Below are 15,419 nucleotides of genomic sequence, written 5' to 3'. Positions count from 1 at the left end.
ATGTACTTAAAAATTATTCAATCAATTTATAATAAAAATATATATAGAAATGTTAGTTTCGAAATCATACACTAGATGGCGATATTATGTACATGTCGGTATTAATATTTTTTTATCTGCCCTATGAGTTCCCATCATACTTAACAGAAGTAGTTGTTTTATTTAATACCATCAGTGGAAGATTTTTTACTTAGTTCAGTTGTTTACCCATAAAATGGTACATTACCAGCGAGTAAAATGGGCAGTACTTTATTTTTAAAAAATCCGCGCAAACCCGCAGCGAGTCACTAGTCATTGATATAGCGAGTATATTTTTAGAATTTATGCCTGTTAATTACGTCTTCAGTATATGAGTGCATGGATTTCATCGACATTTTCTAATCTATAGATAGCGAGCAAAAGCAAGCCAAGCAAACAACCAACTGGGAGGAAAGGGATTGTTAGTAATGGGTTCGAACAGCCCCATTGCTAGTAATAATCAGGTCGACTTCCACGCAGCTCCCCTAGAAACTATGGTTAATTCTTATCAATTCTTACGATGGGCAGACTGACCTGCCTTGATCCTCAGCTACCACCTCTCACTGGTGCCCCGCCAGCGTATACTGATAGCGTAGGCGGGGTACCATTCCATTCTCACCCATTAAAAAAATCAACCAACTTAAAAGTTGATATACATACTAAATAGGCATGGGGGTTATATCGGTATCACGTCGATATCTGTATATTAGTTTCCTTTGGATATTGAGAGTAAAAAAAGGACGTCACTTAATTCGATATTGCATGTAACAATCCGACGATTATATTATTTAGATGATCTTCATTTCGTTATTATAAGCGATAATATATGAAAGAAAGAAAAGAAAGAAAGAAAGAAAAAAAACTTTATTTTACAAGAAATATGCGACGGCACCCACACAGGGGTTAAAAAAAAAAAAAAAAAAAAAATCCGTTATTTGGCCAATATATAGATATTTATTTTATTTATTCATTAGTACAAATATGTGTACATGGCGGACTTAATGCTAAAAGCATTCTCTCCCAGTCAACCATAGGGAAGTGTCAGAATACTCGAATGCGGTACTACTAATTATTGATATACATACATACTAAAATTACATATATAAACGAATATATATATATGAATAACAAATATACTTACACATATATGATATATACTATATTATACACGAAATTGAGAATAATATAAAGCACTTATTGCTCGGATAAAGTAAAAAAGTAGCGTGAACGCTTTTTTTGAAAGACGGTTTAGTCGGTAGTCCCTTAATGGCATCAGGAAGCGCGTTCCAGAGTCGTGAAGAATGTAGGAGAAAAGAGTTTGAAGCGTAACCAGTACGGTGAGAGGGGAAAGATAATTGGAGAGTACTGTATTGTATTGGAGAGAGATATTGTAACCAAAATATATAGATATCGGAATATATTACCCAGTTTTATTATTCAATAATTATAATTTATCAGAATCGATTGAGAAATCAGTAGGTACTAGTAAATTTACTTTTCAATTGTATTAAATATTTTATGCACATAACAATTATTAATTCACTCTTGCGCCACCTACCCACTTCTATCTGTTCTCCTTTAACTAAAGGTTGTCTGTGAGAGATTGCCCTAGCGATAAGTCCGATAAGCTTTTTGTACCTTTATGTGTATATTTCAATCTGTATTTATGTTACTGTATATCACTTGAATTGTTCAATTGTCATTGTATATATTTCTGGTGAAATAAAGAGTTAAACAAATAAATCAATTCCATAGAATTTAGAGGTCTTTGTTTATATTAGGATTTTTTTTTAATAGGGCAACATTCTGGGACAACACAGAGATGAATTCTATGAATACAATCAATCGAAAAGAGAATTTTATGTTCAGGTTATTTTAAGAGGTTGGGTTTTTAGATTTAGCAATGTTTATTTTTTTAAAAAGGGCAAAAGCGGCAAACTCGCATACAGCCTGCCCGTAAACGGTCACTGTAGTCTATGGATGCCTACAACACTGCAACAATGCAAATTATTTTAGTAAATTTTAGATTGTAATTTATTTTCAAACCATTAGTAATCTATCTACCTATCTAACCGTGCGAAACCAGAGCGGGTAGCTATAGTATTAATAAAAAAAAACACACATGTAATTTCTACCTACAGTAAGGTGCCTATCAAGGACCACACAGCAAATCTCCCGCTGTTCGTTGACAACATCTTGCAACTGTCAAAATAGGGAGAAGCGATTGATTTATCGGCATGTTGGTAGAATACATGCCGCGGTGTTCAGCCGAGCTCGTAGGAGGTTAGCACGTGTGTACACTGTAGACACGACGCTGTACCACAAGCATAAACCTGTCTGTAATCTATTTCAATAGACAATAGATTGTACTTGTTAAAAATTTAATTTCAAGACTGCCTCATTCGTTATTTTTCCGTCCAGCTTATCCTTTCCATTCTCCTCCATGTTCACATTTTGAATTCTTCAAGCATCTTTCTTTCCTGCGTCATTGTCCATGTTTCACACCCATATAGTGCTATGCTCCAAATGTAAGTTTTTATAAATTTATTAAGGATTATTTTTGTTATTTTTGTTTTGCGACCGTTATTCTAGTTCTAATATTCAATGTGCACCTAGCGTCCTCTGTGATTATACTTCCTAAGTACTTAAAGTTTTTAACATTTTGGATATTGGATACACATGTTATTTATCTTTATTTGACTTTAGTTTTGCAGTTTATGTTTATATATATATATATATATATATATATATATATATATATATATATATATATATATATATATATATATATATATATATATATATATATATATATATTATATTTAAAACAAAACAAAGCGCGTAATTTTTCGGTGTTGCAAGTAATTCGATTTATAATCTTCCAGATTAAGTGAATTTTTCGACATTAGCTAATGAATATACTCAAAAACTACTTTGCCGATTTCAAAAATTCTTTCACCATTAGAAAGCTACATTCACCCTGAGTAACATAGGCTATATTTATTGCTAGAACAGATTAGGGATCCTTACTAAAACTGTAGTAACGTAACTCAAGGTGTTAAAAAAATGCTACGAGTATAAAATATATTTCGTCGCGTGCGCTGCGGAAACTATTGGTGATAGATCAAAAATATGTTTTACAATATTGAAGAAAATATCAATAACTATAAAAAAAAAACTTCGCGATACTACTATATGTCCTACTATTATAGTCATGTCACAATAACCACTTTTTACATTTTAAAAGTTGATAGATTCATTTCGCGCGGTCGGCTCCCTACGCAGCGGACGTAATCGATGTTTAACATAATTTGGCGATTTTAATTGCATGTCTTTTTGTCGAAGTTTAAAAAGTCCACTCGTGCGAAGCCGGGACGGGTCGCTAGTCATTTATAATTAAGTAAATATTAGTTCTATGAGTTACACTACTTAACTTGTTGATTGGAAATAATCACTCTACCGTATAAATGGTATGACTCCGCTATTGTATGGTGTCTTTTTCTTATTTTTTTTTTATACAACTTAGAATGGCAAACAAGCTGACGGCCCACCTGATGGAAAGTGGTAACCGTCGTCTATACACATGAGCAGTACTATGGACATAACAGAGTACACTGTTTCGCCCACGATACCCCGCATGCGTTGCCATTCCTGAGGACTCAGATGTTATTCCTCTGTATCCTGTAAATTCACGCCATATCCCACCTTTCAAACCGAAACACAGCTATGCAAACACAACTGCTCCACGGTAGAAACACGAATGGGACAGAGGTACCCAAGCAATCGGCTTTTGTACAAAGTCTCCTTCTTATTTAGGTAAATACTAAGTATTCTATTAAAACATTCAAATAAACGATATACATATGTACCTATATAATATTTAAATCCACTGCAATATTTACAAGTAATAAATCTTGCCAATAGATTATCAACAGGCGTTACACATCCTCTATTATCTAGAATGTTTTTCAATGTATGGGTCGCGACCCCTTGGGAGGTCGCGAAGCCTCTATAGGGGGGATCGCGAAACTAAGATAGTCAGTAAAAAATATTTTAAACATAGATTTATTAAGAGTAATACTAATTAAAACATTTGTATGTTAATACAAATTAACGAAAAAAAAAAAACTTATGAGCTTATTTATTTTATACCTATATTTTTTTTATCTGTGCTTATATCTATTTTTTATCTGTGTTTTATCGGCACAGATAAAAAAATAACTTGACTCAAGAGGGGGAAAGGGATTGTTAGTAATGTGGGCTACCTGACCCATTGCTAGCAATACAACCTATCAGGTCGACCTCCACGCGGTTCTCCCTGGAAACCATCGTGGTTAATTCCCGTGGAATTCATCGCGGTGGGCTAACTGACCTGCTTTCATCGTCACCTATTATCCCTTACTGGTGCCCCGCCAGCGTATACCGGTAGCGCAGATGGGGTTACCATACCATTATCACCCATAAAAAAAAACCTCCCCTTGAGGAGTTTTACCGGTAGTTGCCACACTAGGCAGGCGTGTTGACAATCGCAGTTAGGTAGGGGAAAAGGGATTATTAGTAATGCGGATTACCATTTCCATTGCTAGCAATATACCCTAACAGAGCGACCTCCCCGTGGTCCGCCCTGGAAATCATCGTGTTGAATTCCAAGTGTATTCATTACCATGGGCTAATTGACCGGCCTTATTGTTTTCACGTATCACCCCTCACTGGTGCCCCGCCAGCGTTAACCGTCAGCGCGGGCGGGGTGGGGTTACCATTCCATTATCATCCATCAAAAAAAGTCACACTTAGGCTTTGTAGATATTTTAAGGAGGACGCTGCTGTTCACTTCTCGCCCTCCCTTAGTCGCCTCTTACGACACCCGAGAAAGGAAGCGGTAGCTGATTCTATACTGGGACCATACGGCAAGCCTTATTAATATCAACGTCTGTGTTTACAATGACGATGTAATTTTTAAAATAAATAAATAACTTACTATTTATATTTGGTCGGTTTGTCTGGAAGAGATCGCGTTATTTGATAAGGCCGCCTATTGTTTTCACTTTGTGTGATCCATTTCTTGTAATTGTCTTTAGATGGAAACCAGTATTCTTTTTTTATTTTATTTTTTATACTACTTAGAATGGCAAACAAGCTGACCGCCCACCTGATGGAAAGTGGTAACTGTCACCTATAGACATGAGCAGTAACATGGACATAACAGAGTATACTGTTTCGCCCATGATACCCCCCATGCGTTGCCATTCCTGAGGACTCAGGTGTTATTCCTCTGTACCCTGTGAATTCACGCCATATTCCTTATATATACGTCCTTCAAACCGAAACACAGCCATGCAAACAACTGCTTCACGGTAGAAACATGAATGGGACAGAGGTACCCAAGCAATCGACTTTTGTGCAAAGTCTCCATCTGCTTATAATATTAGCTTAGTAGTCTAACACTGTAGGAACCTTTGGGTTTTCTGTCTGTAACCAAAGATTTTTAATAGACATAGTTAATTATTAATTGCCGTATGCTTTCCATCAGGTGGCTTGTTTGCCATTCTAAGTTGTATAAATATATATATATATATATATTTACTCATTACTAGGGGTGGTTAATATACATATATCAATATGTATATATTTTCGTTACAATATCTATGTATATCACCACAGAATATCAGCGCTGTAGCAATTAAATTGCTGCAGAACACGCAGTTTTTTTTTTCCATTCATAATTTATGTAACTTTATTTGTTGTTGGCAATAAATGTTTTCTTTCTTTCTTTCTATATACTGATCCAATAATGAATATGTTAAAAGTATGTTATCCAAAAAATATATTTGATAACAGACTTTTAATATATTCGAAAATAGATATCCGATCGATATGGGCGATATCGAAATAGGTCATGATCTTTTTCCCGCCATCAGTGTCCAGAGGAACCCAATATATAGATATCGGAGCGGTATCTACATCACCACTGCCTATTCATTACAACGATGCCATTTTTTTTTTAATGAATGATAATGGCATGGTAACCCCGCCTGCGCTATCGGTATACACTGGCGGGGCACCAGTGAGGGATGATAGGTGAGGATGAAGCAGGTCAGTTAGCCCATCGTGATAAATACACTTGGAATTTGGCACGACGATTTCCAGCGAGGACCGTGTGGAGGTCGATCTGACGGTTTATTAGTAATGCGGACTGGTGGTTCGCATTACTAATAATCCCTCCCCCTCCCCAACTCCATGTAAAAGCAACATGTCTTGCTTAATTCGACGATAGAATTTACATAACATTTGGATAAACGTATGGTCTAAGCTAAGACAACTCTAAGGGTTTTTTTTTCAATGTATGATAATGAAATGGTAACCCCACCCGCGCTATCGGTATACACAGGCAGGGCACCAGTGAAGGATGATAGGCGAGGATGAAGTAGGTCAGTTGGCCCATCGTGACGAATTCAACAAGAATTGTTCACGATGGTTTCCAGGGGGAACCACGTGGAGGTTGACCTAATAAGGCATATTGCTAGCAATGGGGCTGTCAAACCCCATTGCTAACAATCCCTTTCCCCCCAACTCTAAGGGTTAGGAAAAGGGACCTAAAAGGGTATGAATACTGAAATGATTAAAGTTAAATATAAAAAATTGTACGGAATCTATAGCTAATATTTACCTATCTTACTTCACTCTGAAACTATTCCGTTATTAGAATTGTTTTTCATAATCTCAATAATTAACGCATAGTAGCTCTCTGTATATGTAATTAGATATATTATAGCATGATTTTAAGTCACATAGTACGTAGTTGCTAAATAGATATGTAAAAATAAAAAAGGTAATTGTACTGCAAGTATTCAGCTAACGTGTTTTTCTTTTAAAATCTCTATCCAATGAATCTAGTTTTAAGTGGAACGAAACGTGATTTCGAACATGGAATACGGTTTTAAATAATGTAACAAGATGCATCAACGCATGCAAACAGTTTTCTCGTCGCCCCGCGCGCTCCCCTCAGCCCCCGCGCCGCCAATCGTCCGTCACGGCGACATTTCCCGCAGCCTTCGACTTTCCCGCGCACCTTCGATACGTCACCCCGTGTACACTGGGCGGACACCGCCAAAAGCCCGCCAATCAACATATACGCCATGTTGTTAACGGGGCGGGGCGGTCGCTCCTTGCTCCGTCTGTCTCACTCGAAATTCGAGTTTTCCCACTCGCGCCAACAGTACGCTCATTGGCGGGAACGCAATTAAGCGCGGGAATTTGAATTCTATTTTTGAAGTAAATGTTTTTTTCAGCACTTGTTTATGGTTCGCGGCGTGTTCGGTGCTGTACAACGCGGCCGGTTCCAGTGACACCTGTCGGTTGGGTGGCGTCGTTTCTTTTGGGTGTTTTCGATTTGGTAGGTTTATAATATGGCGTCTTTTTTGTGGCATATAACGTAAATCTGGCCGTGATTTATAGTAGGTGAATTAACACGTTGTGTGATGTGGATGTTTGATGGATTTATTGGTCGCGGCGGGATTAATCGGGCGATAAACGCGCCAGCGTCCCAGGTGGGCGTAGCAGAGTTGCGACGAAAAGTTAATGGCCTTCTAAAAAGTTTACATTTATCAAATGACATTTCTCTAAGAATTATATATGCGGATAGAGTTAATAAATAATTAAAAATAATACATTACAAATGGCGTATCTATTTAAGTAGGCACACTTCAGCATCGTCATCACAGCCACTATCTGTTCACTGCTGAACATAAGCCTCCCCCACAGACTGCCATAAAGAACGGTCCTGAGCCACTAACCCTTTGCAATATATTTGAGGTCGCACTCCATCTAGTTGGAGGTTGTTCAACACTGCGTTTGTCCGTACAGGGTTGCCACTTAAGAACCTTTCTCCCTCATTGGTTGTCGGTTCTTTGTGCTATGAGACCAGCCCATTGCCACTACAGCTTGTTTATCCTACGGACTATGTCGATGTCTTTGGTTCTTTAATTAAGTTATTTAAGTGTAAGTATATATAGGGGAAAAACAGTACCTATACACTGTTATGCCCATGGTGCTGCTCATGTCTTTAGGCGACGGGTACCACTTTCCATCAGGTGGGCCGTTCCTGAGGACTCAGGTGTTATTCCTCTGTACCCTGTAAATTCACGCCATATCCCACCCTTTAAACTGAAACACAGCCATGCAAACACAACTGCTTCACGATAGAAACACGAATGGGACAGAGGTACCCAAAGAATAAAGGATGACCACCTCATTGACTTTTATAATTAATATTTCCAACTGTTGTACGGACAAGGCCGTATAGTCCCGGAATAGAATGATCCACCCCTTCCATTTTCGTGAACATTGTAAAAGGCGACTAAAGGAACGTAACGGTAGAGGGATGGGCAGCACCATTTCCCCTCTTAAAACATTACCAAAGCCTAACTGCGGTTGCCAATCCGCCTACCAAACGTGGCAACTACTGATGAAATTCCCCTTATGGGAAAGGCTTATGTTCAGCAGTGGACAGTTAACGGCTGAAAAGACGATGACTACCAGCTGCTTCTAAAAAAATCAGTAACATTTTTTTTTATGCTACTTAGAATGGCAAACAAGCTGACGGCCCACCTGATGGAAAGTGGTAACCGTCGCCTATAGACATGAGCAGTATCATGCACATAACAGAGTATACTGTTTCGCCCATGATACCCCGCATGCGTTGCCATTCCTGAGGACTTAGGTGTTATTCCTCCGTACCTAGTAAATTCTCCTGTACACACTTTCTCAAATTGGGCAATTTGAAAAGGACATTTAAAAGTAGGTTACCTATTGTTGTTCAATCATACATTTTTACAAAGAAACATTCAAATTTCAAAGGATTTCTATTTAAATTGCCAATTATGTAAATTGCGACTAACAATAAGTGGGGAATTGTAGCGAAACTCTGAAGTCGTAAAACTTTATGAGTTCCAAACAAAAAAGTCTTTCCCTATTGGTCGGGACAAAGGGGTTGCTCCAGCCGTAGTCAACATGTTCAAAGGAGATTTGCTGAATAATTTTGCGTGGCTATTGTTTTGTTTTTTTTTATGGTGAAAACGGCAAACCCGCCTGCGCCAACGGTATACGCTGGCTTATACTTTATTATAGGTACTCATTGATACTCATAATAAATAAAAATACGACAGAGGTAAGCAAATGTACAAAGGCGAGTTTAACTCTAAAAGAATTCTCTTCCAGCAGCACCCAAAGTGGAAAGGAGCATCAATGTCAGCGGGTAGAGCGGTGTACAATATTGTGACGATTTTCAAACAAGAATAATTATAATACAAATAATTATATCATATTTAATCGTATATATATATATATATATATATATATATATATATATATATATATATATATATATATATATATATATATTATATAAACTTATTGACATATACATATAAGTTTTTTTTTATACAACTTAGAATGGCAAACAAGCTGACGGCCCACCTGATGAAAAATGGTTACCATCGCCTATAGACATGAGCAGTACCATGCACATAACAGGGTATACTGTTTCGTCCATGATGCTCCCTATACGTTGCCATTCCTGTGGTGAGTCCACAGTATGTCCACATGTATCGTCATTCCTGAGGACTCAGGTGTTATTCCTCTGTACCCTGTAAATTCACTGCCATATCCCACCCTTCACACCGAAACACAGCCATGCAAACACAACTGCTTCACGGTAGAAACACGAATGGGACAGATAAAGTTCATAAAGATAGAAGATGCTCTTTGAATCTACACTTAAAAACTTTCATGGATTGACTCCATTGTTGATAGTAACTATATAATCGTTATGTTTGATACTTTGATGTGATTTATTAAAAATACATCCAATAAAGAAACTATGTTTTCTTTACTTCAATTATTCACAAATATCACTCAGTTGGTGTAATTATTATAATAGTTATTTCTTTAATCTAATAACTATCTGTTAAGGAAAGTTTTTCTTTACAACACAGGGGCCAAACGAGCATACGACTCACCTGATGGTAAGTGACTACCGCCGCCCATAGTCACCCACAACACCAGCAGCATTGCAGGTGTGCTGGCGGCCTTTTAAAAAGGAATATGCTCTTTTCTTGAAGGTTATGTTGTCGTATCGGTTCGAAAATACTGCTGCTGGAAGTTGATTCCAAAGAGTGGTTGATTTAAATACCAATATTTAAAAACATTTAATTTATACTTTAACACACGTGGAAATGAAAGTGGAAATATGAGACATAGGCTGGGCCCGGGTTTTAGATTCCATTAAATAAGTTTGTAGGTCATAAAATGGAATTTACTCACTTTAACTGTAGATTTAGCGTAAGTGGTACACGCTCGGGATGCACCAGGTTTGAGGAAGCCACGCCACGTGAATATCACAATGGCGTTGATTTATTTTAGTCTATTTGTACAAAACCACACTATGTATTTTTAAGGTATGTAATCAGTCGCGATACTTGGGGGAATTAGCGAATGTCCAGGGGGTACAGAAGTTCTTCACATAGTTTGTTGTTGATCAAGGCAGGCGCAAAAACAGCAACACGTTGTACAGTGTTTCGCGGTAGACGTTTTTTTTTGATGGGTAGAAATGGAATGGTAACCCCGCCTGCGCTAACGGGATACGCTGGCGGAGCACCAGTGAAGGGTGATAGGTGAGAATGAAAACAGGCCAGTTAGCCCATTATGATGAATTCATCAGGAATTAACCATGATAGCTTCCGGGGGGAAACGCGAGGAGGTCGTCCTGGTTGGGTATATTGCTAGCAATGGGGTTCTCAGTCTCCATTACTAACAATCACTTTCCCCCTCGCGGTAGACGTTAGACTGAGCCGACCACATTGTCTGTTTATTTTAAGGCAGGGGAAACGGTAGAATACAATGTAATTGGAGGGTATTACAATATTTATAGGGATTTGTCTTTCTTAAATACTATCCATTTCGTATTAGTATAATACTTCAAACATTAATATGTATTTAAAAAAAAAAACGAACAGAGTTTCATTCAAACTGTCTAAAATATGACTTTGTACAAAAGTCGATTGCTTGGATGCCTCTGTCCCATTCGTGTTTCAACCGTAAAGCAGTTGTGTTTGCATGGCTGTGTTCCGGTTTGAAGGGTGGGATATGGCGTGAATTTACTGGGTACAGAGGAATAACACCTGAGTCCTCAGGAATGGCAACGCATGCGGGGTATCATGGGTGAAACAGTATACTCTGTTATGTCCATGGTACTGCTCATGTCTATAGGCGACGGTTACCACTTTCCATCAGCTTGTTTGCCATTCTAAGTTGTATAAAAAAATTGCTTCTCCATGTCTAAAGGTTACCTGGAAGAAATCCCTCTTAGCGATAAGGATGCCCATTGTTTTCTTATTATAATCTTTTCTTGTAATTGTTTGTATTTATAATAAGTTTACTGCAATAATCTTTTCGAGAAAACAATAAAGTGTATTTATCTATCTATGTTAATTCATTTTCATTTAAGAGTTTCCTCTTGTCGGTGCAACTAATTCATGCATCTTCTTCCAGCCAGCTCTATCCCAGGCCATATCCTTTATCTCCCTATACGACATGACGCCTAGTGTTTCCTTTATCTGTCCCATGTAGTTAATCCTCGGTCTTCCTCTTCCTTTTTTGCCCTCTATCTTTCCTTCTATTATGCTCTTAAAAAAATCGTCATGTCGTATAAGGTGGCCCAGCATTTTGCCTCTTCTATTCTTTATTATTTTAATCAATGTTCTCTTCTCGTTTACTTTTTTGAGGACTTCCTCGTTCGTTAGTTTTTATGTCTATCTATGTTAATAAAAGATGATATTTAATTTTTCCTGATAATTTTGCACACGTGTGTGTCATGTTTAGTAAACTGTATTGTTTAGATTTTGTATAATAAAAAACACTGTATAAATAATAAAATGAATTATATGTATTTAATGTATTTACGTCACTTTTGTGAATTGACAAACCAGAGAGATTTTTTTTTTCATTTATTGTGACTTTGGCGAAAAAGCCATCAGTCAAAAAGTAACAATTACAAGGTAACAGAACATAAAATTACAAGACAAATGACAAAAATTACAATGGTTATAAATAAAAAAAAATATAATATACTAAGAAAGTAAGTTCAGTAGAGAGGTATAAGTTACAATTACATTTTTAAATGTCACCGATTGTTGAAGTAATATAATTAAAAATTTCTTAATACAAAATGGTATGTTTTAATAGATCCTACACTGAAGTAGGAACATTTTGACATTTTAATAAATCTTGACATTGACAAATAAAAAGTAACCTCAAAATTCCAGACAAATTATCATTTTGAAGTCTAGGCAGCATGGTCTCCGACCTTAGCCTGTTCCTCAACGGAACAAACGTACTAAAAAAAAAATGAAAAGTAACCGTTGAAGTGAGAATTTAGGACAAGCGAAAAAAATATGATCCAAATCAGAAAAAAATGTTTTGGCAGTATTTACAGATAGAATTATCCAATAAATTAATGCGTTGCAAATGTGCAGGAAATTTACAATACCTATCCGCAATCTATTTAATGTAGTATAAATAAAAAAGTTATGTCATTGACTTAAAGTGTACTCGTATTTTTGAAGTAGGTCGCGTAAGTCGCGTAAGATGAAAAACTAATGAAATAAAGCACATATACGTGACGATGACGTATTGGAAGGAATAGTACATCAGATTTTAAGGTCTACCTTCAGGAAGACAACCAGGTATGAAAACTGCCACGAATATATATATATATATATATATATATATATATATATATATATATATATATATATATATATATATGAATATATATATATATTATATATATATATATATATATATATATATATATATATATATATATATATATAACTGCTTATAATTACTCCTCTCCATCCAAAGGTTGCGTGGAAGAGATCGCTCTCAGCGATAAGGTCGCCCATTGTTTTCTCATTGTGATTATTTCTTGTAATTGTTTGTATCTATTTATAATAAGTTTACTATTGTAATCTTTTGGAGGAAACTATAAAGAGTATCTATCTACTTAATAAATAGATAAATACTTGTAATACCAGCTACTAGTACTAAATGATAATAGATAGGTTGTAATTGGGCCCAAATGGTAATATTTGGGCCCAATCTGTCCTCCCACAATTAGTTTACAATGCATAATTTACAAATATGTGCATTATGCGTTTATTTTGTGATTATAATTAATTGAGTTACGTCACGTAATGCAAGTTTTTATGTTGTGTAAAATTGTAGTATACTTGTATCTCTTTAAATGTTTGAATGTGTCCATATTACTTGCCAAACGATTGGTCGATTGTAAATTCTAGGCTAATGTACAACGGAATATATAGATAGATAGATAGATACTCTTTATTGTTTCCTCCAAAAGATTACAATAGCAAACTCATTATAGATACAAACAAATTACAAGAAATAATCACAGTGAGAGAACAAATGGGTGACCTTATTGCTAACGGCGATTTCTTCCAGGCAACCCTCGGATGGAGGGGGGGAAAGGGATTGTTAGTAATGGAGACTGAGAATCCTATTGCTAGCAATATACCCAACCAGGTCGACCTCCTCGCGGTTTTCCCTGGAAACTATCATGGTTAATTCCAGATGAATTCATCATGATGGGCTAACTGGCCTGTTTTCATTCTCATCTATCACCCTTCACTGGTGCCCCGCCAGCGTATCCCGTTAGCGCAGGCGGGGTTACCATACTATTTTCACTCATCAACCCTCGGATGGAGAGAAGTAATTATAAACAGTTTGATATTTAATTAATTAATTGAATTAAATGATCGATTCTATAATTATATATATATATATATATATATATATATATATATATATATATATATATATATATATATATATATATATATATATATATATATATATATATATATATATATAATGATACTGTCATTATAAAGTGCGATAATTTATTCAGAGTTTATTCTTTTCAGTTTTATTTGTAACGTTTTGTGTACTCGTATTTGTTGTTAAGCGTGTTGAGTCTCCCATCCGGGAAATAGGTATTGGCGACCCGCACGCATGCTAAAGGTAATGGAGTTAACGGGCCGCCTGAAAATCGGCGCTATATAGGTACATCTCGCTGGAGCTGTACATATATAGCAACAGCTGAGGCGAACATAAGCCTCCCCCATAAGGGGGGGGATTGCCAGTAGTTGCCACGCTTGCCACGCTTGCCACGGTTGCCGCTATACTCGTAGTAGTATAAAAAAAAATTAAATATCTCCTACTAGCGACCCGCCCCGGCTTCGCACAGGTGCAATGCTGATATTAAATAGCGCTGCCGGTCCATTAGAAACCTCAAATTATCAGTATTCCTCTACAATATTATGCATGTATTATACATATAAACCTTCCTCTTGAATCACTCTATCTATTAAAAAAAAACGGCTTCAAAATCCGTTGCGTAGTTTTAAAGATTTAAGCATACATAGGGACGGACAGACAGCGATAGCGACTTTATTTTATACTATGTAGTGATGATGAACTGCCATAAAAGGCCGGCAGCATACCTGCAATGCCGTAGGTGTTGTGGGTGATCATGGGCGGCGGTAGTCACTTACCATCAGATGAGTTGCATGCACGTTTGCCCCCTGTGTTGTAAAAAAAAATCATATAGTTAGAATTATTTTTATGTATACCTATGTACCTAGTTAGATATATTTAGATATAAACGAAGCTATGTATACATTATGTACTTACGCAGGTAATAAACCGCGGTCGTCAAGCCGTTATCACCAATCAAAACGGTTGACGCGCCTAGTCCGCAAAGTCAATAACGCTGACATATACCTGCCTTTGTATTTGGTGAATTGCATTAAGTGGACATTTTACACAGTAGCCTATTATTGTATACAGGGTGTTGATTTTAGATAGGTGAATATAAAAAATATTATTAATGTCATGTCTAAAGGAAATTTTGGATTTACTTTTTTTTTATTTAATAAATATGAATAAACCATTAAAAAAAAAATACAGTAAATTTCAATGAGAAGTGATGGTAAAAGGTGGCCTTATTTCTTTTTAATGGTAACCCCGCCTGCGCTAACGGTATACGCTGGCAGAGCACCAGTGAGGGATGATAGGTGAAGATAAAAAGGTAAGTCAGTCAAGCCCATTGTGACAAATACACCCGGAATTTGGGGGGAAAAGGGATTGTTAGTAATGGAGACGGAGAATCCCATTGCTAGCAATATACCCAACCAGGTCGACCTCTTCGCGATTGCTCCTGGAAACTATCATGGTTAATTCCTGATGAATTTACCATGATGGGCTAGCTGGCCTGTTTTCATTCTCATCTATCACCCTTCACTGGTGCTCTGTCAGCGTAT

This window comes from Galleria mellonella, unplaced genomic scaffold, assembly GCF_026898425.1.
Source record: "Galleria mellonella isolate WM207_F2 unplaced genomic scaffold, CSIRO_AGI_GalMel_v1 utg65, whole genome shotgun sequence".
NCBI classification, from domain to species: domain Eukaryota; kingdom Metazoa; phylum Arthropoda; class Insecta; order Lepidoptera; family Pyralidae; genus Galleria; species Galleria mellonella.
This window is presented reverse-complemented; position numbering follows the sequence as displayed.